The sequence below is a fragment of the Elgaria multicarinata genome, chromosome 5, assembly GCF_023053635.1.
Source record: "Elgaria multicarinata webbii isolate HBS135686 ecotype San Diego chromosome 5, rElgMul1.1.pri, whole genome shotgun sequence".
NCBI lineage: Eukaryota > Metazoa > Chordata > Lepidosauria > Squamata > Anguidae > Elgaria > Elgaria multicarinata.
Window position 1 is genome coordinate 18,945,053 of NC_086175.1, and position 27,748 is coordinate 18,972,800.

The window sequence follows — 27,748 nt, forward strand, 5'->3', positions numbered from 1 at the left end:
ACTATTTGGAGATTGGCTTGAGGGGATGGAAGGAGCTCCGTCCATCTCCTCGAGTTGACATCCAGATGGATCGCGGGGTGGGGGTGACAAGGGACATGCCAGGGAAGGAGCACCTTCCAGCCCCTTGAGCCAATATCCAGTTGGATCATGGGGCAGGGGGGCAAGGGACTGTTGCTTAAATAGTCTGCCATTGACTAATGTGTCATTCGAACCATGTCAGAGAGAGCACGCTCACACACACGCGAAACTTCCTTCATATATTACAATGCAGATGGTGAAATACTTTTAACTACTGATTGTACTATGTGGTGCGTGGTGTCAGCAGAAATCACTACAAAATATAAGAGGCTTCCTCTTTGCATGAATCCCACAGCACCCACTGGCAATTAAAATCCCTGGCCAAGAAGTAATTGAACAAAGCTGGTATCCTTTAAATTATTACCAGGATAGTGCTGCGTGTATTTCTTTAAAAAAAAAAAAAATTAAATACACACACAGAGACTAGCAGTCCTTTTAAAATCACTTCTAATTGTTGGCTGCAGGAGTTTTATATACCATCGTTTCATATCATGTATGCCCTCAAGGCCAATTAATATGTCCATTTTTAAACTTCCTATCATCAAGGAACCCTTCCATGTACATTATCTGTCAAGGAAATCCAAAGCGTGTGCCATGGAACCTCTTTGCATGTCTGAGGACAGAGGACAAACATAGGGAGCTTCGTTGTACTAAGTCATGCCATTGGCCCATCTAGTTAAGTATTGTCTACCCTGACTAGCAGAGTTTCAGACTGGAATCTTTCCCTACCTGGAGATGTCAGTGATTGAATTTAGTACCTTTTGCATGAAAACAATATGCTCCACCACTGACCTATGGCCTTGCCCCCCCCCCCAATGTCCTACTGGCCATTTTACTCTAGAACATATATTCAGTTCATGTGGGCTGCTGGTAATTGGTTGGGCTATTAATCCATTTGTACTGAAAGCACAGCAGGCAATATATCTCAAACTCTCCTGCCAATATACATTGCAGGAGGGAAATGAGCCCTGTTCCAGCATTCCTTGGGCCTGTCTTCATGGTGCTATTTCACTGCTGAAAACAGGAAGGGGGGAGGTGAGCTTGCTCCCCTCTTTGTATGTTTGGCCTACCCAGTTAAGGAACGCCTTAGTAATGGCAGAACGTAATTGAGGATTCCAAGAAGTTTCACAGATTTCCCAGAATTCTAAATGAAGACTTACATTAAAAGAAGGAAAATTCCACATTCAAGGACTTGGAACTCAGAAAGAACCATGTTTTCAATGACACATCTTTTCTTCTCACTGAAGAAGGGTGGGCCTTTGTGAAACTTAATTATTTAGACCCACCACTCTTTGAATCTTCTGTCTTCTCAGGATCCAGGCACTAATATACAGGATGGCATCCATTTGAACGACCTCAGAAATTATTTGTTTTTGCATGATGTGCAAGGGAGTTTAAAAGTATATAATTTTAGATAGGTGGGGGGTGAGCGACTAATCAAGTGGCTTGTCACTCCCCATGGCAGGAAGGAATGGGCATCCAGAGGGATTTTCTAATGGTGAGCATTCACAGGCACTGTTGAGGTGACAGGTAATTCCTGAGGGCTCCCAGTTTTGAGCTTTGTGGCCTGGCTGGGAGATCAGGATTACCTCTGAGGCCAACCTTTCTCACCCACTCATAGCCTTGAGGCATGTGTTGGGGTGACACCGGAAGGTCTCCCTACCCCAAAAGGGGTGGCCATTGGGAGGGCGAAATCTACAGTGCCAACCCACAGGCCATGAATGGCTCGCCCTGCTCAGAAAGGTCTGAACCAGGCCAGACTGGATGCCCCTTTAGGTCACCCTTTGCAGAACTTTAAATAAATGTGGCCCTGTTTAAACCCAAACTTCTGCGTGTCATCTCTTTATTTACTGACCTCTGTCTTGCAAATACCAGAGCCACCACAAGACAATGACAGGCAAACAAATCCCTAAAACAGAGATCTGTTTTTGACAATTTGAAAAAAAACCACAGCTGAACATGGGCATGTGTACTTCTGGATTAACTCCTGTAAGAACTGGCCCTGAAAGTGAATGTACCTTTCCGATTTCCATTGGCATTCAAGGAGAACCAAGTGCCAAACATAAAAACAAAAATGCCTTTAACCAAATCAGAGCCATGGGTAGTTAGCAAAATGGAAACTGATTTTAAAAAAATAAAAAATAAAATTGGAGCTTCTGTCACAAAGTATGACAATGGCACTGAATGTTAAAGATTATATATATATATATATATATATATATATATATATATATATATGGTTTATAGCAGTAATCCTCTTAAATACTTGAGGCTTTGCCAGCTTTTAGCTAACAAGCTCTGTTATTAACGGCTGCAGAGCTACAACACTCAAAGGATTATTGTCTAAGTTTGCTGACAATGCATTGCCTACTGACCAGTTTCTAACATGCAATCTGTTATTGTATTTCACAAACCAGATCAATGCTTAAAACCAGTTGAAGCATAAAATCTTGACTCTCTCTCTCCCCCCACCACCTTCTAAGATAAATAAATAAATAAGCAAATAAATAAATAAAGTAGCACTGCATCGTTCTTCTTTTTTTTAAAAAAAAAAGTTTGATTAAAGGCTTTGATTATTATCAGCGAAGTTATCTGGCACCACTTTGGGGTTTGGGGTTTGATCAAGTAAACTTGAAAAGAACATCAAGCTTCTCTCTCTCTCTCTCTCTCTCTCTCTCTCTCTCTCTCTCTCTCTCTCTCTCTTTAAATTTACCTTTCTTTATTTAAAAAAAAATGGGACAGAACTGTCAGGAAGCTGTCTCTCTTCTCCTAATTCTTAATATGGAACTTCTGACAAGTATACAGATTTGCCTTAATTATTTATTCATTTTATTGAAAGTGTCTTCATCTGCTTTAAATTTCTAATAAGTCTAATTTAAATAAAGAGAATCCTATCTGAATGTTGATTTCACTCTCAGAAATCCTGAAGATGGCTGTCGATGCACAGTAGAGGCCTTTGGTAGGTTCTTTTCACTGAACTCTTTTCTGTTTAGAGAACCGACTCATACATTTTACTGTAAACTAAAGCTAATAATGACAGGACAACGTCTGCCTGCTTATCAAACTTGAATGTTTAGAGTTTGGGTGACACGTGATGGTACTAAAAATATTCCCATATCCAGTTTCTCTTCCTTTTCACATGGACAACTGCCCAATTGGAAGTCTGTCTAGCCCTCAACTGGATTCCGTTGAATTCTTCTGCTCCAGCATACCTTCCTGGCAAAGCAAGGGGAGGCTTTGTTCTTTCGCTTCACAGATGGTAACGAAAAAAGAACTGAAGGCTCTATAAGACATTTCACAGAGACGATTCTGACAGGTGATCAAATCATCGAATGCTACTCCCTGCAAAACAAAGTTCAGTTGCAGGCTGAGTGTACACCCCATGACAGCCGGAACATACCTTTCTGCATGTTGACATTCATTTTAATAATAGAAAAACGCAAGCAGGATTTTGTGACAATGACAACAACTACAAAAAAAAAAAAAAAAGTATATGCCTTCATGTTTGCAATGCAGAATTTCTCATCAATTAATCTGTTTCTTTAACTCAGGAATGACTGTTTTAACCAGATACCTTTTAACTTTTGATAGCATGAGCAGAAAGTCGTCTGCATAGAATATGGGCACCTTGCATTCGCTTCATAAAAGAGGGGAAATGATCCTCTTCAGGATGGGACTATAAATGTTGGTGAAGATGCTATTAATGGTGTTAACATGAGAGCTTCCTACTAAATCATGTCCTTGATACTGGAAGCTAAACACATAAACAACATTTCAAGGCCCCTGTCACTCAGAAACACATTTCTGCAGTGCATAAGCACATCTGTCACTCCAAGATGTATACAGATGTTTTTTAATGCAAATAACATGCTCATTTTTAACTCTGAATTGTCCAAAAATGCCTCAGCAACGACATCAATATTTCATCAAAATTGTAATCTTAATCTTGTTGCAGCTTGGAGAAATAGATTGCAAGCATACACTATCTTCCCATTCTGATACACTAAATTCAAATCTCAACTTCCACCGTGATTCACTATGAAGCATCATGACTGTCATCTAATCTAATCTATATATCCCAAAACACCTTTTTTCTGAATAAATGGAAAGCTGTTAGTGACAAAAGTATTAACATGATGAGTTGACCAATAGCTGCTCTATATGAATTGTGGCAAATTGTATAACTCACTGTTTAATTCTCTCTCTCACTCTCTCTCTCTCTCTCTCTCTCTTTGTGTGTGTGTGTGTGTGTGTGTGAATTTAGAGGACCTGACCTACATGCTATGAAGAATGACATGCCTTTGATAAGAAACCTGGGACACATGAGAGGCACTCATCCACGTGTAGATCTATCATGGTCTAGGACCCTAACCCATCTTAGTCAAAAGGAGAGCTCTGAACATTACCCAGGAGACTTTGGCCTCATCTACACCAAGCAGGATATAGCACCATGAAAGCGGTATGAAAGCAGTGATTTTTAAAATTAAATCTCAAGTTCTTTTTGTCCCGAACATAGAGAATTTTTGGTAAATCCTTATCACTATGGAACAGGAAGCCAAATTTTCACCCACCTCTAGCTTCAGCTTATATTGCTAAGAGCTGATGCAGTCCATTTCATGTCTAATTTATGCAACCATGAAGGGCTAGCCTTGGGACAGAGTTCATATTACGAAATTAATGGGGGGGGGGATCCTTTTGGAAATAAGTGCACTGTGTACATCCCAGAACTCCTGGGTGTAAAGGTAGGGTGACCATATGGAAAGGAGGACAGGGCTCCTGTATCTTTAACAGTTGTATAGAAAAGGGAATTTCAGCAGGTGTCATTTGTATGCATGCAGCACCTGTTGAAATTCCCTCTTCATCACAGTGGTTAAAGGTGCAGGAGTGTAGCTAGAGTGACCAGATACAAAAGAGGGCAGGGCTCCTGCAGCTTTAACTGTTGTGATGAAGAGAGAATTTCACCATGTGCTGCATGCATACAAATGACACCTGCTAAAATTCTCTTTTCTGTCCAACTGTTAAAGACACAGGAGCCCTGTCCTCCTTTCTATATGGTTACCCTAGTAAAGGTCAGAGCCAATGTGTTATAGAATTTCAGACCACCAATTTAAAAGACAAGAGCTGTAGCATTTCCTAACAACAACAACAAAAGAACATCGAAATGTATTGTGCAATTTATTAGAATAGTTTGGAATTGGGGTGGGAAACCTCTTCCCCTCCAAATGTTGCAGGGCTAGAACACCATCAACTCTAACCATTGGCCATGCTGGGGTTGATGAGAGTCAGACTCCAACTATATCTGAAGGACCACAGGTTCCCTTCCCCTGTTTTACAGTACAAAAATGGTGGAATATTCACAATAAGCAGATGGAAAATATGAGAGTGCTTAGAAATATTTATTGACTTTGTTTTTTGAAACCAAAATAGTACTCTTTTCCAAAAAGATTACTCTTTTAAAGTAAATAATATATGTTAATGCTGTACATGCATCATATTCCACATTAATTAGGGATTTTTCTCCATCAACTCCCATGAAGCAGCTGAAGTAGCAATGTCAACAACAGTTAATATGATTAAAACTGCATTCCTAATAAGATGTGTATCCCAACTTGTATTAATGTTTATTTTAAAATGCTTTTGTGTTGCATTGCCATCTGTTTCTTGCTTTTTATGGTACCTAAATTCTACAGTCATAGACCCAAGGGAGTTTTCTTTCCTAACGATATAACTTACACTCAGATGTTCATTCAAAGTTATGCTTTAACAGAATGTATCTAAGTGGGAAAATGTTCCTGGAGTTTTATATTAACCTTGCGATGAACATGCAAATGGTAGCATCCTTTCTAGTTCTCAGACTGAATGAGTCTTGTAAACGTCTTTGTCACAGTGCTAAAAGAAGAAAAGAAAAATACCAAGATCATAAAAAAATAACATTTTTATTTATGTAAAAGTCTGACTAAAACTGCAGCTAAGCTGCTGTTGAATTATGACTTTCAAATCACCTTTTGGAGAACACTGAAATCAATTAAACAATAAGTATATTCTCATTTACAAAAGAAATCAATCAACTGTCATTTTTGATTGATTATACTTGGATAGAGTGCTGTTTAATCTATGAATTTATTACACATTATTCCAGTACTATAAAAGCAGCATGTGGATTAGGCATGAGAGGTCTCCCAGTAAATGGGGAAAGAATTTTGTTTCCCTTTTGAAGTCTTCGTTGTGGCAAGTGATCATCTGCTCTTGATTTAGGTGGGTTAAATCTCTTAAACATCAAACTACATAACTTTCGAATAAAGGTCATGGAAATACCTATTTCCAAATATTATGCTATCAAAGGAAATGCCCAAGTAATGTTTTTAGAATTGTAATTTAATAGCTATCATTGTAGAATCTGACCACAAGTTTAGATAATACTGACAATAACATATGTATATTTTTGCTGGGAAGGATTAACTATGTGGATAAGCAAAGGCATTTATCTGATAAAAATCAATAGAATATTTCCCATGGATCAACATGGTCATTTAGTTCAACAAAATAGCTGGAACCCACACAAGTAGTTCCACATACCCAAGGAGCCTTTCGATGTACATTTCTTGAACAGAATTCCACCCATCCTGTATGACTTCCAATGCTGCATGGCAAACCAGTTTTGAAACTTAGGCCATTTCTACACCTGCCTTTTTACCCGGGATCGTCCTGGGGTCATCCCTGTGCATGCAAATGACACACAGGGTATCCTGGGAGCAGGCAGGGATGATCCCTCCATTTTCCTGGGATAATCCTTAGGTGCAGAATAGAAAGGGCCATAGAGCATTCTGAGATTGGAATATCCCATAAATAATAATAATAATAATAATAATAATAATAATAATAATACCCTTGTTAGAGCCAGACAATGCAGGCAGAGGAAGGGAGGCAAATTCACATCCCAAATACATTCCTGTTCAAATACAAATCCCCAGCTAGACAGGTGAGGGAAACGATCCAGTCTGCAATTTCCCTTCCCAAGGACAGAGGAATCTGAAGTAACCCTTGGTCTCATAGGATTACTCTGTCCAGCAACTTTACAATCAAACTGCAGTATGGCACAGTGGGCTTCTGAGGAATATTACTACTTGCGCCAGAATATGAGCATGTGCATACAAATTAGCATCATGCTGTTTTCACAAAAGATATTTGTGATGGCAATTCCACTGCCCACTGCATGCTAAACTCACCAGTTTGCTGAACATGTGCATAAGCCAACATATTCAGCATGAGCCTAGGAAAATGTGCATCTGTTTGTCTTTTCGTACCTTTGGCAGTGCCAAAGGTATATAACTGCCCATATTGTCAGATTCTGCAAGCTGATCCTCTCACACTAAACAAATACTGGACATCAGGAAAAACTTCCTGACTGTTAGAGCAGTACGACAATAGAACCAATGTCCTAGGGAGGAAGTTGGCTCTCCCACACTAGAGGCATTCAAGAGGCCTGTCAGAGATGCTTTAAGGTGGATTCCTGCATTGAGCAGGGGGTTGGACTCGATGGCCTTATAGGCCCCTTCCAATGCTATACACACTCACCTGGGATCAAGTCCCATTTAGCTCAATGGGACTTATATTGAAGGTGTTAGTTATACTATTGCACAGTAAATGTTTTAGAAAGTTGAGCCACAACCCAGCTAAATCAACAGTTCAATCCTATGCATGTTTACTCAGAAGTAAGCCCGACTGTGTTCAAAAAGACTTACTAAGTATGGATAACATTGCAGTCCTAACCTCTGTTAGATTCAGGCAGATGAAAACTATTGCTCAGATAATTTCCACTGGACTTCATAGAACTCAATTGTCCTTAAATTTGACTGAACTGTGCACTGTAGTTTTAAAAGTACAATAAATTCAACATGGCCTGCACAACATGAAGAAAAAGTGGATAGGATCTTTTTCTGGACATTGCAAGGGCAGCCAATATAATTTTTGAACTTAGTGACAGCTCCATTGCTTTTAGCACCATGAAACAGCAGTCTTATAGGTGAGCTCATTTAGAAATGTTCTTTCATCTAGGCTCGCAAAGTCAACGCTTTTTCCTGTCATCCCTTTATGACATGTTGACCAGAAGAAGAAAAAAGATATTGCAGAAGAAAATGAACTACAAATAAATGTGACCTGGATGAGAGTGCCCTTATAAATGTGCCCTCAAATAAATGTTAGTAGGAGCGCATAAATTTGACAGTGATTATGGTATGATTTAGCTATTCGACAGTGGATTTTGTTTTCAGGGCATTTAAGAAGAAGCATTTAAGTTTTGTCATGCAGCTAACACACTTTAAAATATTTGAGGTAATCTACTGGTTTAAGAAAAATGAGCAATTTGAGAAAAATGGCCAGTTCTGTTAAAACAGACAGGCACCCCAGTCAAATAGGCAATGTCAGCTCAAGAAATGTTGCTACCACACGGGCCAACACTTCAACCTTTGGAGTTAAATATGCTGAAAAACAGCATCACATTTTAATGTAAGTCATCCAGACCTCAATGTTCCACGTATTCCACAGTTGTGAGGAAGTGTAAATTGTCTTAGCGTGTAAAAGAGGCTTCTGCACACCAACCCCCCACTTCATGAGAAACTGGTGTGTTTTTTCTAACAGCACTTGGGGCCAATTCTACCTGACCTGGAATGACAGAAAACTCAAAAAAGAAGGGGGGGACACAAAAACACCTATGTACTAGGGATCAAAGTGACCTTGCAAAATGCTGTTTAGTTTATTAGTTAATCTTCATATTCAATGAACAATAAACCCAATGGTTTACAAAAAACAAATAAGAACTTGTAGCTTTACAGCTTTCAAACAAGCACCAAAAAGCAGGGGAATTGTGAGCTAAGGCTCAAAAGCCTTACCTCCACATCTTCCCTAAAGAGACAGAAAGTCCAAATAAATTCTCATTCTCCCAAAGCAGATAAATGCAGAGATTATTGTGGAGTTGTGGAACACCTTAGGGCCACCTACTTCTCTCACTTAGGCCTTAGCTAGACCTAAGGTTTATCCTGGGATCTTCCCGGTGTCATCCCTGCCTGCTCCCAGGATCCCTTGTGTGTCATTTACATGAACAGGTATGACCCCAGGATGATCCCAGGATAAACCTTAGGTCTAGCTAAGGCCCTAGTTCTCTCTACCTGGTGCCATCCCAATGCCCTCCTAGCATCTTAAGGAGTCCTCCTAGATGCTACTAAGTTCTGTCTGGTGGGATAGCAGGTTTAGGAAGCAGAATTTCCTCAGAGTGTGAGGAGAATCCTCCTCAATGCACCAGTATCCAAAGCATAATCACAGGGCTCCCCCCCCCTTAAACAGGTTCAGCCTCCCAACCAACCTGCCAAATAGCATCATCTTTCTTTCCTTTTCAGAGACTATAATATGAAGTATGACTCCATGTTCCTTTTTTTGTATTGAGATATTATGTGTTATTAGTATGGGAGAGATAGCTGGTTGGTAAGAAGTCTGCCAAGGGAGGACGCTGGCCAGAGCCCCTGTGACACCTGAAGGGGAAGCTGATGATCCTGTTATATCTCAAAAGTATTTAGCTTTGCTGTCTTTAGGCCCATAATCCACAGCCTCATGGTCATAAACTACTGAGGCATAAAAGGGAAGGGAAAGTGCATGCAGCTGGGTGGGTGTGAATCATGCCACCTGAGGGGAGGGGAGCACCCAAGATGGCCCTGAATGTAGTTTCAATCTGGGAGGGTTTTTTGCTCACTCTCTTTTATTTTTAACCTGCCTAGAGGAGGAAGTTCCCAGGTTGGTGTGGCTTATACTTTATGACTAGTAATTTGTATAGGCCAGTTAACATGTTTTTATTTTGTTTTTATATGTGTTTTCTAACTGTTTGATGCATTAGAGGTCTTGTTGTAACTCTACTTGTTATTGTATCCTCTTCACACCCCTTTCCCTCACATGTAAATTACTAACCTCTAAGATTTGTGCTGCTATTTCCATTTGGGTCAGTGCTGAATCCAATATGAACACTCCCACTCTTTCATTAGCTGGACTCAAGGTACTGGGAGAACTGGTTGGGCTCCCACTCCTGGGCCCAGGGGCAAAGCTACCTGGGAGTTCTCTCCAATCCCAGATAGGGGTTATGGCAGCATACCAAGACATGGGCCAGATCTACACCAAGCCAGATACAACACCTTGAAAATGGTTTGAAAATAGTATATGGAATATTTCCTGGGCCCCAACAGTTGTCAATACCATCATAAACCATTATAAATCCTGCCATGCTTTCAGGATATCTCATTTCCTCCTGCCTTACTTTACCACCACCACCACCGCATTCTAAATCATCTATGTTGGGAGAGGGAGAGAAAGAGAGAGCACACTGCTAAGCTTTCCCAGGCTTATGGTTAGTCTGACAATCATTACATGTAGAAACGCTTATTGTAAAGAATAAATGAAATGGAGCTTCGGGGGGGGGGGAATACTTTCCCACCAACTCCAAGATAAAAACAGAAAGCCATTGGGCATGTCTACACCAGCCCTATATCCCGGGGTTGTCCCTGGATCGTCTCTGTGCGTCCACATAACGCACAGCAGATACCGGGGGCAGCCAGGGACAATGCCTCAATTTTCCTGGGATAATTGGTTCCCCAGTTATCCCAACTTTTCCCATGGTCCCAGGACCATCCTGAGACCACGGGAGGTGTGGGCGCCTGTCCTGCGTGGTGCAGCTCCGTGCCCATCAGGGGAGAGGTGGCAGCAATTGCGCCACCCCTGGGATGGCAGGGAGGAGGTTGGGGGGCAGGTTTGGGTTTAGTTTTAAAAAAACACTTACATTTTTGATGGAGTGGGGCCTCACTCTTGCGCGAATGGCCTTGCTACTTCCCCTCAAAAAAATGGCAGCTGCAACATCCTGCTTCCTTCCTGGACATTGCACGCCAGGTGTGAACCCAGGGGGAGGATTTTGTAATCAGCATAGCGCAAGATCCGCTCCCTCCCTAGGAATAGACATGCCCATTGTTGTTTCAGATGAAAACTCTCTGGTCTCTTCAGGAATTGTGACTACAAAGTCACTTTTGACAGAGAGAGGGGAGTTTCTTTGCTTACTGTCTTTAAACTCTTCTCCCTCCAACCCCCCCAAAATTCACCAATCTTCTTTGGTGAAAATCTTTCAATTTTACTAAGGTTCGAATGACTCTCCCCATTACCGTATTACATGGTGGAACCCCCTTTTTTATTGATGAACCTTGACAAAGAGCATACTAGCATATGGATGCTTCTTTTATTTCAATTTCTTTTGAGAAAGGAGCATAGAGGATAAAATAACCCAGATTTCTTTTATAGCCATAATAGACAAAATACTCACTTTCTTCAACACCACTATAAAGAATAATGATATTACTACTGAATATTACTATTTTAACTTTTAAAACGTTTTTCCAGTTAGAACGTGTGTGTGTGTGTGAGAGAGAGAGGGAGGGAGGGAGGGAGAGACAGACAGACAGACAGACAGACAGACAGACTCCGGAAAGCTGCTTTTTCATGATAGCTATTTGCAGAGTTCATGTGGAGCTCTATGTACTGATTCTGCTTTTGGGGTCATTTTGAAATAATCGCATCGACAAATATTTCCAAGCAACCTGTACCCTCACTTCAGCCAGTGGCTAGGGTTAATAGCAGCTTTCCGTCAAGGACCATTAGATGACCTCTTTTCTTCTTTGCAAAATTCCTCCAGGTTTCCTTTCCCACAACAGCAGCTTTTCTAGTTTTCAAGTTATTGGCCAAAGGAAAGAAGCTCATTTTTTCAGTGTATATTCATGCAGCAATTTCAGACCACAAATCCAATCCTGAGATCACGCTTTATTATAATAAAATTAAAGATGGTATGAACAACTGTAAACAGTCATATACACTTCAGAACACATGATCAGATAGTGACCAATACTTGTGGTTTGGGTTTGTCTTTCAAGTGTGGATTATGAAGATGATGATGATTACATTTATATCCTGCCTTTTTTCCTCCAAGGATTCCAAGGTGGTGTACATAATCCTCCTCTCCATTTTTATCCTCACAACAACCCTGTGAGGTGGGTTGGGCTGAGAGTCTTTGACTGGCCCAAAGTCACCCATTGGGTTTCCATGGCCATGTGGGAACTAGAAGCAGGATCTCCCGACTCCCTGTCTGACACTTTAGCCACTACAACACACTGCATCTATATATTCTGTACTTAAATACCTATATTGTTTGGAAGCTGAGCAACCCATGGTGGAGAGTTCATCCCAAAAGATGTCTGGAGTTGATCAAACTCTGGATTGTGTCTATAAACATAGCCCACTTGCCTAGGACATCAAGGGAGATAGCCTCAGAAGAGATAAGGGCGCCACTGCTAAGACCAAGAAAAGGGGCAAGTATCATCTCAATGTAATGACAGAAAATCGCAACAACATGTAACTATTTTCTCTGTCCTGATGCAGCTGTGCAATGTTGTGATTGTGCATACGTTGCTCCAGTAGCATGTGCTATGGTTGCAAGCTTTTTTAAGACATGTTATTGTTCTTACCCATAGCTCACAACTTATATTTCTGTAACTGATATAATTACTTTATATGTAAGTTGATAACACAATATGTTGTTCTATGCTTCAAAAATTGTGTTTTCAATTATACCCCACACACCATTATAGGTGACGTTTCTGCACACTATTTATTTTATTTATTTCAAATATTTCTGGGCCACCTTTCAGGGCAGAAGCCTTCCCAAGGAGGTGTACAACAATAAAATTATTCTAATAAAAGCTGATGCAGTAGTAAAAACAGCAAATGTTCCAAAAACAATAAAGATAAGAGAGAACCTACAACACAATTGCAGCTACCATCCATTCTGATAAATTATGATCAGGGGAAGGTCAGAGTAAACAAGTAAGTCTTCAGGACCTTCTTAAGATCCTGCAATGATGGGGCCCGGTTGACCCCAGATGGCAACATATTCCACTGTGGAAAAGGCCTTCTTTCGTGGACTTGTCCACCAACTGCCCTTATAGATGGGCAGGTGAGAAGGGCAATCTGGGATGGGTGAAGGCACTCCTTCAAGTAAATTGGTCCCAAACTATTTAAGGCTGTAAAGGTCAAAACCAGCATTTTAAATTAAACTTGGAAACCTACTGGTAACCAGTGCAGCTGATGCAGTTTATGCATTATATGATCTGATCACTTCACACACACACACACACACACACACACACACACCCCAATACTTGGGCAGTCGCATTCTGCACAGGCTGAAGTTTCTGGACCATCTTCAAAGGCAGTCCCATATACAGCACATTACAGTAGTCCAGCCTGCACATCACTAGTGCATAGCTAACTGAGGCAAGGACCATCCTCTCCAGCTGGTATACCTCCCTAAGTTGATAAAACACACTTCTTGACACCGCTGACACCTGGGCAGAGTCCAGGATGACTCGCAGATTATGCACTTGGTCTTTTAGGGTAGGGTGTACAACCCCATCTAAGACCAGTTGTAAACCTCCATCCAGAGTAGTTGGTTTCCTAACCTGCAGTGCCTTCATCTTGTCTGGATTAGGTATCATCTTGTTCATCCTCAGCTACCCCAAAACAGTCTCCAGATACTAGTTCAAGAGTTCCATAGCCTCCCTGGGATGTGTAGATGGAAATGAGAGGCAGAGCTGAGTTGCATCTGCATTCTGATGACACTTCAGCCCAAACATCTGGATGACCTCTCTCAGCAGCTTCATGTTAATGTTAAAAAGCATGGGGGACAAGATGGATCTTTATCGCACTGCATAGGCTAATGTCCATGGGGTGGAGCAGAACTTCCCCAGCACCACTTCCTGAGACCACTCCTCCAGGAAAGACCAGAACCACTGTGCCTCCTAAGCCTGACCCAGAATAAACAATCCAGAAGAATACCATGTTCAATTGTATCAAAAACTGCTGAGAAGTCCAGAAAATTGAACTAAGTTACACTCCCTGCATTCATTTCCTGGTGTATGTCATCAACCAGGGTGACCAAGGCTAGTTTCATCCCATAACAAAGTCTGAAACCTGGTTAGAATGGATTTAAATAACCAGTATCATCCAATACTGGTTAGAGTTGTGAGGCCATCACCTGGTCCAGCACCTTGCCCAAGAATGGCAAATTTGATAGCTATGTCTCCAAAGGTATAGCTATGTCTCCAAAGCCATGGGATCTAAATTTTGTTTCTTCAACAAGGCCCTCGGTACTTCTTTCAAAGCTGCAGGAACCTTACCATTACTCAAGGAGGCATTGACCATGTCAGAGTTACAGGTACCCAGCTTAGCTCTGGCATATTTCACAAGTCAAGTTGGACAAAGATCTAAAGGGCAAGTAGTAGGCCTCAATCCTCCAAGCAGTTTGTCCACATCCTGAGGTTGCACAAAATGAAAGGCATCCATAAATATGACTTTGCAATGTATTGTTGACTGCGATAATGTCTTTGCAACTATATCATTTTAGTGGAAAAGGAAAGTTCCCAAGAACTACATTCATTTTTTAATTTTTTTTTTACTTGCAAATGATGATGCACCTAATACCTTCCCACTTCCAGGATCATCACTCACAGGGCACACGTGAGGGAGGTTTCCTGCAAGTAAAGGGGAGCCATTGTAGGGGGATGTGTGCCCATGACAGTAGTTCCAAATGGGCATCGGGAGAAATGGGAGTGGACAGACGGGTACAGGACATGGATATATATTTTTAATACCTCCTCCGAGATGTGTACCACTGAAGACACACAGCAACGCAGGGGTGGGGGGTTAGGCACTGTGTCAAAGATGCGCTCCTGCACATCAATATGTTTGGGCAAAAACAATAATAAACACTCAGTGCTGAAACACGCCAATACACACTCCCCTGACCATGGATTGGCTGTTTGCTGTGCCAGAAGCTTACGCTTCATGAAGGTGGGGCACACCAGCCACAGACTTCGGGATTGTAGTGAGAGAGCCGGAAAAGCTGCTACAAATCCAGTCAGTAATACCCCGGCAAAACTGAATGATTAAAAAGTCCTTCTGCACATTCAGATATCAACCCTGCCTTCTTCTATTCCACCACCCACCATATGATGCTGCCTGGTTCAGGTTGCTTCAACCTGCAGCATGACAGGACCAACCCTGTCAGTAAGAGGAACACAGGAAGGTTTCTTATACTGAGTCAGACACTTGGTCCACCTAGCCCAGCATTGTTGACACTAACTGGCAGCAGCTTTCCTGGGTTTCAGGAAGGAATTTTTCAAGTCCTACCTGGACATGCTGGGTATTGAACCTGTGACCTTCTGTATGCAAAGCGTGTGCTCTACCACTGAGCTATCTCCCCACCCTAAACATGCATGCAAGCATGTGCTCTGTGTGTACTAAAAGCCCAATCTTTGAGCCAGACTGTGGCTCCAGTACTGGACTAGTTAGCTTAGAAAACGGATGTGCAGTACCATTTTCCCATGCATTTCCACCTATTGCTCTGGCAACTGAAGGAAATGTTTAACAGCCCATTCCTAAGATTTACTGCACTGGTACATCATAAGTGCTATAGATGAAGTTTATCAACACATAAACCAGTGATTGTACTGAACAAGAGGCTATGCTGATGTTGCTGATATTGCCAGTGTTGGAGACAGATATGTTAGCACAAATGTTAAAAGTTGAAATGCCAATGTGATTGTATTATTGGTGTTTATTTCAAACTGATGATGTGTTTAAATACTGTGTAATTCTTAAGGACCTTATTCTTACACAGGGAGATCAAATTCTCTGGAATCCCCCAAAATGATATAGCTCCTGTTTGATATTTTATTTTAAGTGTAATTGTGGTAGAGACTGCACTCATTAATGAATTGCCATAAAAATATGCTTAAAATAAAATTTGAAGTTGATTTGAGAATTCTTCTCAATTACCCCAGGAATGCTGTAAAAAGGGGGGGCGGAGCTTGGCAGCCATGAAGCTGGTAAGAGTTTCTTAGAGTTCTCACCGGCTATGCCGGAAAAGTCAATTATCTCTTTTAAAAGGGCATAAATCTTAAATGAGTATGTTGGGAAAAGACTATGAATACTAACTATTGGTGTTATTGACATTTGCGAAAGTGGAAATGAGATAAGAAGTGTGAAAATTGATGCGGTCTTGGCTGTGGGACAGCGTCTCACGGACTGGAAAGTGAAAGTAAGCTGTCTGTGTGCCGGGACTGTGAAAGCTGCTTGTTATAGTAATGAGATTTCACAGCGAACGTTGACTTGATTTATGGTGAATCTCACTCTTTATTTGAGAAGAATAAGTTGTTAATCACCGGAATTACAATAAGATAAAAGCACCCGGGCAGGATTGATAGACTGTGTTGACTACAGAGAGATAAAAATAGCCCGGACAAGGAGGAGAGCCGTGACGTTAAGAAACAGATTTATGCCCTATGTCGAGTACAAAGAAAAAAATTAAAACCGAATGTGCAAAAGTTTTTTGGTCAAAGAAAAAACCCAGTAACCACAACCTCCCACGCCTGGAGAACTTGGCTTCGGAAGAAGTGCAGGGAGAGACAGAGAAAGCAGCGGCAGATTTTAAAATGGCGGAAGGTGGCAAGGCACCAGTTGGCAAGGAGCCAGCCACCATGGCTGAAATTGCTTTATATTAGAAAACAATGAAAGTATCTTCAAGAAAATAGATCAACAGGCAGATAGATCAGATAAGCGAATGGCAGTGCTGGCTGATAAAATTGCCCAGAACGTTAAAAGTATAAAAGAATTGGAGGCAGGAGCAAATTTGATGGAGAAGAGACAGGACCTTTTGGAAAAAACCTCTAATGTGCAATTCCAGGACCATGAATTAAGGCTGATTCAATTAGAAGACCAGAATCGTCGTGCATCGATACGCGTTAAACATCTTATTCAAGCACCAGGAGAAAACTTAAGAGATATAATCCTGCAATAGTTCAAAGACATGATGCCTGATTTGGAAATAGAGGACTGCGATTTGGACAGAATTCATAGAGTGGGGGAGCAAAATTATAAAGGAGCTAGTAGAGACATTCTGGTGAAATTTGACAATTATTACAAGAAAGAGCAAGTTATGAAGAAATTGAGATCCATGGCCCTGCTACAATATAAGGGTAAACCAGTGCAAATTTACAACGATCTTTCTCAGCACACACTTAATTGGAGACGCAGTGTCAAGCAGATAACAGAAATACTAGTGAAAAGAGCTATTAAATATGTATGGGACTATCCTGTATTTTTAAGATTTACATATGGTGGGGGGGAACACAGAGTAACCTCTTTGGATCAGGGTAAAGAGCTGCTGAAGAGCTTGGGTCTGTATGATGATGCAACTTTGGCTGAAACAGGCGGGGGGAAGTGAGGCTGGGGCATCTGGGATATAATAGAACTGATAAATGCATTATGAGATAATTGTTGATGGAATTGTTAAAGTATAGAGACCTTGCCGGCCAGGCGAAGCACTGCCTCCCCCCTCTCCCCTAAGTAGATGGCCGGAGTGATAGACTTGCGGGGATATGGGGGGGAAGAGGTGGGGGTGGGGGGGAAAGGGGGGTGGAGCGGGTTGGATTAAGGGATTTGAGGGTGTTTTTTATTATGGTGTTTGTGTTTTTATGTATGTGAATTTGAGTTACAAAGCACAAGGGATCGGAAGAGGCATCAAAAGGGTGATTATGGATAAAAAAATAAAAGTATGAACACTCAATGTTAAAGGTTTGGGGGCAGTCGTGAAAAGGAGGAGAATAGAACAAATGTTAAATAAAGAAGGATCTGACATAATTATGTTGCAAGAAACACATCAGGGCTTCGATAATGTAAATCAGATAAAAACAAAGTGGTCAGTTTATTATGAAAAGTCATTGGGGACTTCAAAAAAAATGGTGTGGCTACTTTGATCTCAAAAAAAAGTGGATTTACATTAGAAACTATAAAAAAGGATGACAATGGTAGATTCCTTATGATAAAAGGTCAAAAGGAAGGTAAAGTATATACACTAGTCAATGTTTACACCCCAAATGAGAGACATAGAGAATTTTTTTATAAAATTATTTAAAGAAATAGAAGAATTCAAGGAGGGGTATGTTATCTTAGCTGGGGATTTTAATATGGTTATGGACAATAGATGGGACAGGTCAAACCCCACTAACGTTGAAAAGAGAAATAATCTCACTATACTGAATAAATTAGTAAAAGAAAATGACTATGTGGATTGTTGGCATTTACTTAATGGGGCTAAGCCTGGGTTTTCATACTACTCCCCAATTCATCATACATACTCCAGGATAGATCATATATTTGTCTCAAAAGACTTTACAACTAAGATTTGTAAAATGGAAATGGGGGTAATAAAGGTAACAGATCACGCATTGTTAAGTTTAGAATTTACAGTTAAGAAGAATTACAAAGAAGCGTATAGGTGTAAAATGAACACAAAAATATTGAAATATAATAAAGTGGTAGAAAAAATTCAGAGGGAATTGTCAGAGTCCTGGGAAATTAATGAAAAGGGAGGAACAGCAGGGTCAGTGGTTTGCGACACCATGAAGGCTGTAGCAAGAGGAATGTGTATTAGAGTAATGTGTAACTTAAGAAGACAACAGTATGCAGAGCAGGAGAAGTTAGAGATAGAGATTAGGAGTTTGGAGGAAGAATATTGGCAGGGTAAAAACAAATATAAATTAATAGAAATACAAGCTAAGAAAAAACAATTAGAAAATTTAAATTTAGAGGAAGTTCAGAAAAATTTAATATATATCAAAAGGGAGTATTTTGAAAACAGCGATAGAAATTCTAGATTGCTTGCCAGACTCACACAAAAGGAAAAAGCGAGAAATGGGATAGAAGCATTGAAGGATAATCAAGGGAATTATTGTCATTCAATGAAGGATAAAATAAAAAAAATTCAAAATTTTTATCAGGAATTATATAAAGGTAAAGATATTCAAAAAAAGAAGGTGGAGGATTATATAGGAAGGTATATAAAGACGGGAATAAAAATAGAACATAAAGAGCTAATGGAGAAGGTAATAACTCAAAGAGAAGTTGAAGATGTAATCAATAATCTGAAAGTGGGTAAATCACCGGGAGCAGATGGCTTAGGATCAGAATATTATAAGGTCTTTAAAGGGTTTTTAGTTCCAAAATTACTGAAACTTTATAACGCTATATTACAAGGAGAGAAGATACCAGAATCATGGGAACATTCATTGATAATATTAATTCCAAAACCAGATAAAGACTTGACTATCCCTGACTCATATAGACCTATCTCATTAATAAATCAAGATGCTAAAAAAATTTCATCTATTTTGGCGAAACGGTTAAATAAATTTATATCTGAATATATAGGAGAAGACCAATGTGGATTTGTGGCAAGGAGGCAGATGCATAGCTTAGTGGGAAGAGTTTTAAATGCAATACATGTGATAAAAAAATCTAAGATCAAGGCAGGAATTTTGGCATTGGATATTTTTAAGGCTTTTGCTTGTGTGAGCTGGCAGGCATTAAAGAGTATTCTAGATAAAATGGGATTTGGAAATAAATTTTAAACCATAATAGAACAGTTATATTCCCAAAATACAGCTGTAGTGGTGGTAAACGACGGACTCACCGATAAGATATGACTAGCCAGAGGTACAAGACAAGGATGTCCGCTCTCGCCGGTCCTGTTTGTAATGGTTATGGAAGTATTGGCGAACGCAATAAGAGATGATGGAGAGATAGAAGGAATTGGTGATGTAAGAAAAATAAAATTGAATATGTTTGCAGACGATACCCTATTGACTATTAAGAATCCAATAAGAAAAATAGATAGAATTAAACAACAATTGAGAGAATTTGAAGAGGCTACTGGATTAAGAATAAATTGGTCCAAATCAGAGATGATTTTGTTTAATTATACTAAAAAGGAAGAAAAGGAATGGGAACGAAAGGGAATAGAAATGAGAGTTAAGGAACAGATTAGATATTTGGGAATTAAAATTACAAAAAATTTAGATAATTTAGAAAAGGAGAATTTAACGAGGTTAAAAAAAGAGGTTTTAGCAAAATTAGAAAAATATAAAAGATTAAATTTATCCTGGTTTGGAAGGATAGCATTAATAAAAATGAAGATTTTAGCAAAGATTAATTTTGTGTTTAGGATGTTACCAATAAAAATTTCAGAATCAGAGATAAAAAGTTGGCAAAATATTATAAACAAATATTGTAACGGAGATAAGAAAGCGAGGGTAAATAAGAGTAAATGGTATTTAAGCCAAAAAAAGGGAGGAATGGGTCTCCCAAATATAAAATTATATTATGTAGCAAATAGGTTAAGACACATCGTAGAAGCAATTATAGGAATAGGAGATTTAGGTTGGATGGAGGATAAAACTACAAGTAATGTAGAGATGAGTTTGGAAAATGTTTTTTTTAAGGAAGGAGGGAGAAAATGGGTGGAAAGTATAGATAATCCACTCCTGAGGTCTCAATGGGAAATTTGGAGTAAATTTAAAGGGGAGCTGCTTCCGAGCAACTCTCCTTTGTCACCGGTAATAATGTTAAAGAATTTCCTGGAGGAACTGAAGGGTAGATTAAGTAAAATATTAAAAGAGAAAAATAAAATGAAATTAAAGGATTGGTTAAGAGAAATAAATACAAGAGAAGATATGGAAGAGCTTTTAAAGGAGAAAAAATTAACTTGGTTAGAGTATAGGCAATTAGAACAGTGGAATAAAAAGTGGAGTAGAGAAAATAGAGTTTGTAGAGAAATGACTAAGTTTGAGGAATTAATAGTTAAAAGGGGAAAATGTAAGGGAGGAAGTCTAGCATTAAAAGGGTTAATGAGTGAAATATATAAAATATTGCTAGAGGAAGGGCTAATGGATAGTGCAGGAAAAATGGTATGGGAGACAGACTTGAAGGTACATATAGGATGACAGAGCTGGGAGGGACTCTGGAAACAAAGAGTGTTGAGAAGTATGTCAGTGAGAATAAAAGAGAATTATTTTAAAATTTTGTGGAGGTGGTACCTAACCCCGATTAGATTGAATAAGATAAATAATCAGCATTCAGCAAACTGTTGGAGAGGATGTGGGGAAAAAGGAACGTATTTACATATGTGGTGGGAATGCAAATATGTACAAAGATTATGGAAGATGGTGTTTTTGGAAATTGAAGAAATAGTGGGAATGAAGATAGAACAAACACCAAAAATTGCATTACTGTCACTATATGAAGATTTAAAATGTGGAAAAGAAATTAAAGAATTAATATTGAGTTTGCTGACTGCAGCACGATTGATGGTAGCTAGGAACTGGAAGATTCAAGGGGAATATTCTATTAAAGAATGGTACAAAGAAGTATGGGATATAGCTATTAATGATAAATTGACTTGTAATATTAAGTGGAGGAAAGGTATAACTAAAATAAACGAGTTTGAAGGAATTTGGAAACAGTTCCTAATATTTGTGTTTTCTAAGGGAAGTGGGAAACCGCCAGCAGAAGAAAGTATGAGATTTTGGAAGCAGGAATAGATCCCGGGGTGGGGGGTGCACTTATATGTTAAGAATGATTATGATTATGTTATGATATGTTATGTTATAGTTAATATCTAATCAATATATATCTATTCAACATTTACTCAACATGTATGTAGTATGTTGTTGTTGTTGTTTCTTTATTGTAATGGTGTATGTTTAATTATGTGGAAAAGCAATAAAAAAATTATATATATAAAAAAAGTAATGCTTTAAAAAAAATACCCAAAGCATTTTGATAAGTCTAGTGAATATTTGGAGTAGGATTGCATCTCCACATCTCTAGATTTCCCCCAGAATTCACTGATAATAAAATCTGAAGCAAATATGGAGGTTCTGCCTCACAGGGCTCACCTACACCAAGCAGGATATTCCACTATGAAAGTGGTATGAAAGTGGTATATAAAAGGCAGGAGCTATTCTACTGCTTTATAGCGGTATTGAAGTGCACTGGCAACTGTTGGGGACCATTGGCACATACCATATACAACTTTCATACCATTATATCCTGCTTGCTGTAGAGGTGTCATGGGCCCCAACTGTTGTCAGTGCACTTCAGTACCACTATAAAGCAGTAGTGAAGATCCTGCAATGCACTTCAATACTGCTATAAAGCAGTAGTGTGGCTCCTAAACTTTTTGTATACCGCTTTCATACCACTTTCATAGTGGAATATCCTGGTTGGTGTATGTAGATGAGCCCACAGTCAACATAGGAATTTGGACGGAAGCCAAACAAGTTGAATAATGGAGCATAGCAGTTACACAAAAATCAAGTATTATGCTTCTGCACATCTATTAAGCAGTAGCCAAATAAATTCTAGAATGCATTTTTTTAAAAAAAAACTTGGAACAATCCAGATGAAAATCCCAATATTACAAAATTTATGAAGGGAACCCAATCTATCAGCTTTTACATTTCCCAAATGTCCCTAAAAAGGGCATTTAGAAAAAATTGTATTTTGAGGGGGGGGACATATAAATGTACATTTTTGTGTGATTTTTTAAAATTGCAGATTAATGGAGAATTGGCATAGATTTATGTGAATACATGTGAAAGGGCCATGGACTGGAAATTGACTAATTTTTCCAGCCCTTTTAGAACAGACTCCACACACACCCTGCCACCATTTACTATATTAGCATCAGGCATGGGGAACCTCAGGTCCAGGAGCCAAAGCCAGCCGTACTAGGTTCCCAAGTGATCATGTCCCACTCACCTGGCCTCGCCTCCTTCCCCCAACCACTGATCATTGGGTATTTTCTTGCCTTTTGTGCATTTTCCCCCCATTCTAAAAGACTGAAATGCCACTCCTAAGGTTTAAGGGCAGGATCTACACTACTGCTTTATAACAGTTTATAATGGTATTGACAACTGTTGGGGCCCATGATACATTCCATATACTGTTTTCAAACCATTTTTGAAGTGTTATATCTTGCTTGGTGTAGATCTGGGGCATGGCTAGATGGGGCGATATCCCAGTGATTGCCCCGGGATCATCCCTACGTGTCCACATGATGCACAGGGCATCCCGGGAGCAGAGATGGATGATCCCTCCTTTGCCCGGGATATCACCCTACCAATCAATTCACTGCAGAGGCCACCAGTGAGGGAGGAAGCAGCAGCCAGGCACCTCTCCACCGTGCCTGGGTCCAGCTCCAGCTGAGAGCCTCCCCTCCCTCCTGCTACCAACTGTCTCTGCAGAGGCCACCAGTGAGGGAGGAAGCAGCAGCCAGGCACCTCTTCACCGTGCCTGGGTCCAGCTCCAGCTGAGAGCCCCCTCCCTCCTGCTACCAACTGTCTCTGGAGTGGCCACCAGTGAGGGAGGAAGCAGCAGCCAGGCACCTCTCCACCGTGCCTGGGTCCAGCTCCAGCTGAGAGCCCCCTCCCTCCTGCTACCAACTGTCTCTGCAGAGGCCACCAGTGAGGGAGGAAGCAGCAGCCGGGCACCTCTCCACCGTGCCTGGGTCCAGCTCCAGCTGAGAGCCCCCTCCCTCCTGCTACCAACTGTCTCTGCAGAGGCCACCAGTGAGGGAGGAAGCAGCAGCCAGGCACCTCTCCACCGTGCCTGGGTCCAGCTCCAGCTGAGAGCCCCCTCCCTCCTGCTGTCAACTGTAACTGCTGAACTTTGCAACTAAGATTGTAGTGCCTGAATTTGCTTTCCTTTTCCCCCTCCTCCTCCTCCTCCCTCCCAATCCCCTTTCCTTTTGTGTCATGTCTTTTAGATTGTAAGCCTGTGGGCAGGGACTGTCGAGAAATACTTTTGTAAGCCGCCATGAGAGCCTTTTTTGGCTGAATGGCGGCATAAAAATCCTTAAATAAATAAAATAAATAAATTTTTCCACAGCCTCAGGATGATCCTGAGACTGCGGAACATGTGGCCCGCCATCACTGTTTTGTCCCAGCTCCTCACGAGTAAACGTGAGGAGCCGGGAACTGGGCATGGGGCACAGAGTTCATCAGGAGCTCTGTCCCCATCAGGAGTGGGGGGAGTTAGAGGTTTTTTTAAAAAAACAAAACAAAAAAAACACCTTACCTGTCGTTCAAGCACTCATGCACTCCTTTTCCTTAAAAAAAAACATCCAAAATGGCAGCCACGATGTTACGCACCGTGTGTAGACGAGGGATATGATCTTGCGATTATAAAATCATGAGATTGTCGCCCTCCACCCCCTCATCTAGCCATGTCAATGGCAGTAAGAGCTTTAAGCTTAAATATGTATTGCATTGTATTTTTGACGCCACCCGTTTTACCACTGGCCCTGCCCATTTTGCCTTTTGGCTCTGCCCACTGCTGGAAGAGGCCCTCAAGGGTATCTCCAAAATGGAAATGGACCCTCAGGCTGAAAGACGTTCCCCACTTCTGCACTGTGGAATGTTTATGGAACACAGGAGGAAGATCCATCAAATCTGAAATATCTGTCCCAAAAGTAAACACTCGATTCGGTGTATATTTGTAGTCGGTCTCCTGCACATTTCCCTTTTGACAAAATATACGACAGAGAACAATTAACTTAAAAGGATCAAGTATATGTGGAAAGGACGATTATCAGAGGAGAATGCAGCTAAGGAAATGTTTTGCAGATGTACTGCATTTAAATTAATAAAATCTCATTAGGTTTTATGTTTGCCAATAATGGCTGGAAAAGTTACCATACATTGTAGGAACAATTACCCAAATCTTCACTGTCTCATTAGGTTTGTCATACTGTTTTCATTATAATACATTAGAACTTGCAAGTGAGCCTTCAGTAATGACATATTGTTCCAATTCGCCTTTCAGCAGGCTCTAAGATATTTTAGTATTTGTGTTATAAGCCAGCAGGTGTCTTCACTTTGCTTTTTCCCTGCCCCAATCAGTTTTATACACAGACCTCCAGACATAGAAAGGAATGTAAAAGGGCTTTCAACAGTCACATAAAAGTGAGTCTGATTAGAGTAAAGCAATACACACACTATTTTTGTGTTTGGATGGTAATTCAAAGCATTAAAAATGTGCACCTCTGAATATATCCCTATTGCTGCGAGTTCTGTTATAGAATTTAGCGTTTAATGTGTAGAAATAACCACGTGGTACATAAAGTTTGAAAAATTTGCATAACAAATACAAATGCTGATTGGAATGTCTAAGGAATTACAAACTTCACTTTGAATAATCATCAGTCTTTGAGTTACCAAGGCTAAACATTCAAATGAATAATATTTTAAAATGTTTGGCATTTCCCCATTAAGAATCATAGGCAGCTTTCTGTGTCATTAAAAAGAAAACAGAACTCCAGTAAACAAGGATGACACCAATGTGTGAATGCCAATTAAGTGTTCTTTGAGTTGGAGGTAAGCTTATTATTTTAAACATTCCAATCTTTTGAGAGAGAAAAACACGATTTCAAAAGCATAATTCCTGCATGACAAAAACAGACTTTGAAAATCATTCTGCATAATTGCTTCCATTGCCACATTTCCATGTAAATGTTTAAAGACAACCAGGATTGCCCCAACCCAGCTGGCAATGCACAGCCATCACCTGCTGAAGGAGCAGAAACCCTAGAGTAACCTCCCCCTATCTGGTGCCCTCTGGATGTATTGGACTACAACTCCCATAATTCTTAGTCAGCATGGAAAATTGCTGGGGTGTCTAAGGCTGATGGGAGTTGAAGCCTAAACATCTGGAGGTGGAGAAGGCTGGCCTAGCTGCAACCAGCTTGGCTAATAGTCAGGAATGCTGGGAGTTGTAGTCCAAAACATCTGGAGGGCACCAGGTTGGGGTAGACTGAAATAGACCATAAACATGTAGAAGTTACCATTTTTGCTCATATTATCTCCTCAATCCCGTTGTAGATTTTTGAGCTAGCTGCATCTGAGATGTGAAAGCCTCCTTGTTTCTGCCTAATTGCAACCCCTTGAAAAGGCTCATCTACACTAAGCACGATATTCCATTATGAAAGCGGTATATAAAAGGCAGGAGCCACACTACTGCTTTATAGTGGTATTGAAGTTGACCGCAGGATCTACACTACTGCTTTATAGCAGTACTGAAGTGCACTGACAACTGTTGGGGCCCAGGACACATCTACACCAAGGCAAGCAGGATATAACACTCTGAAAGTGGTATGAAAGCAGTGTATGGTACGTGTCAATGGGCCCCAACAGTTGTCAGTGCACTTCAATACCACTATAAAGCAGTAGTGTGGCTCCTGCCTTTTATATACGGCTTTCATAGTGGAATTTCCTGCTTGGTGTAGATGAGCCCACCCTGAAGAGCGAAACACAGTTATCTCCCTGCTACACAAGCACAGATGGACAACAAGATTCAGCAAGATTCACCCAAGGCAAAAATAAATAAAATAACATCTTGAACTAGCCCCAGCTGAGACCAATGTTTCAGACATTCCTCCTTTAGAGCCAACTTGTCTGTTAGACAATTCCACCATTCCAGGGCCTCCTAGCTGCTCTGACGTTACTGGCATTCTTAATTTATTCCTTGGTTCTCTGATTCCTCCCCCACCCCTCAGTCTTAATTTGTACATGGACTTTAATTAATATCTTTCATCATGGTTCACAGATTTGGCAAGCATTAAGTGGGGTGAGGGATGCAAAAGTGCTCACCTAGCAAAATTTCATACACTTTCTGCCCTAGGAAAAAAAAAATCCATTACAGAATCCCACACTGATCTTTTCCAGTCCTTTCTTTTAAAATTATTATAACGGTAAATAAGGCAAGCCCCAATGGTTAGTACCTGTTTCAGGTTTGAAACTGGATATAGAGATACATAGATAGATTGACTGACTGATTTAAAAGAAGACCAAACATTCAAGCATTCCCAAGCATTTAAAAAAAAAAGATTTAACTTTTTAAAAAGACAGTAGGCTCCCCTGCTAACTCAAGACTTTAAAGGGAATGTGAAGCCACACACAGAATGCTGGACAAGCAACAATTTTATATATACATTTGGCATTTCAAAGCTTTGCTAATGTGCTTAACTTTGAAGGAGCAGAAAAATCTGTTCTGACCTGCTTTCTTTTTTCTTTTGAAAATTAAAGGGATACCTGGAGGAGTGTCTCTGCTTTCTTATTTTATTCCTCCCCCATCTGCTCTAACATATTCCCACACCCTCAGCCTTGTTCATTCCACTTCCCCAGTAACATTGCCCAAGGAAAAAAGCATCCCACAAGCTAAATGGTAGACCATGTTTGAGGATATTTATGCAAGCTTATTTCTCTGCATCTGTATGGGCCATCCAAAATTTATGTAATCTGCTGAAGCAGCATGACAACAAGGTTGGTTAAAGAGCATCTCTACATTAAATAGGGTGACCATATGAAAAGGAGGACAGGGCTCCTGTATCTTTAACAGTTGTATTAAAAAGGGAATTTCAGCAGGTGTCATTTGTATATATGGAGAACCTGGTGAAATCCCCTCTTCATCACAACAGTTAAAGCTGCAGGTGCCCTGCCCTCTTTTAAATCTGGTCACTCTAGTATAGCTCCTCCAGCTTTAACTGTTGTGATGAAGAGGAATTTTCACCAGGTTCCCCATATATACAAATGACACTTGCTGAAATTCTCTTTTTCAATACAACTGTTAAAGATACAGGAGCCCTGTCCTCCTTTTCATATGGTCACCCTAAATCATTAAGCCAAAAATCCCGCTCCCC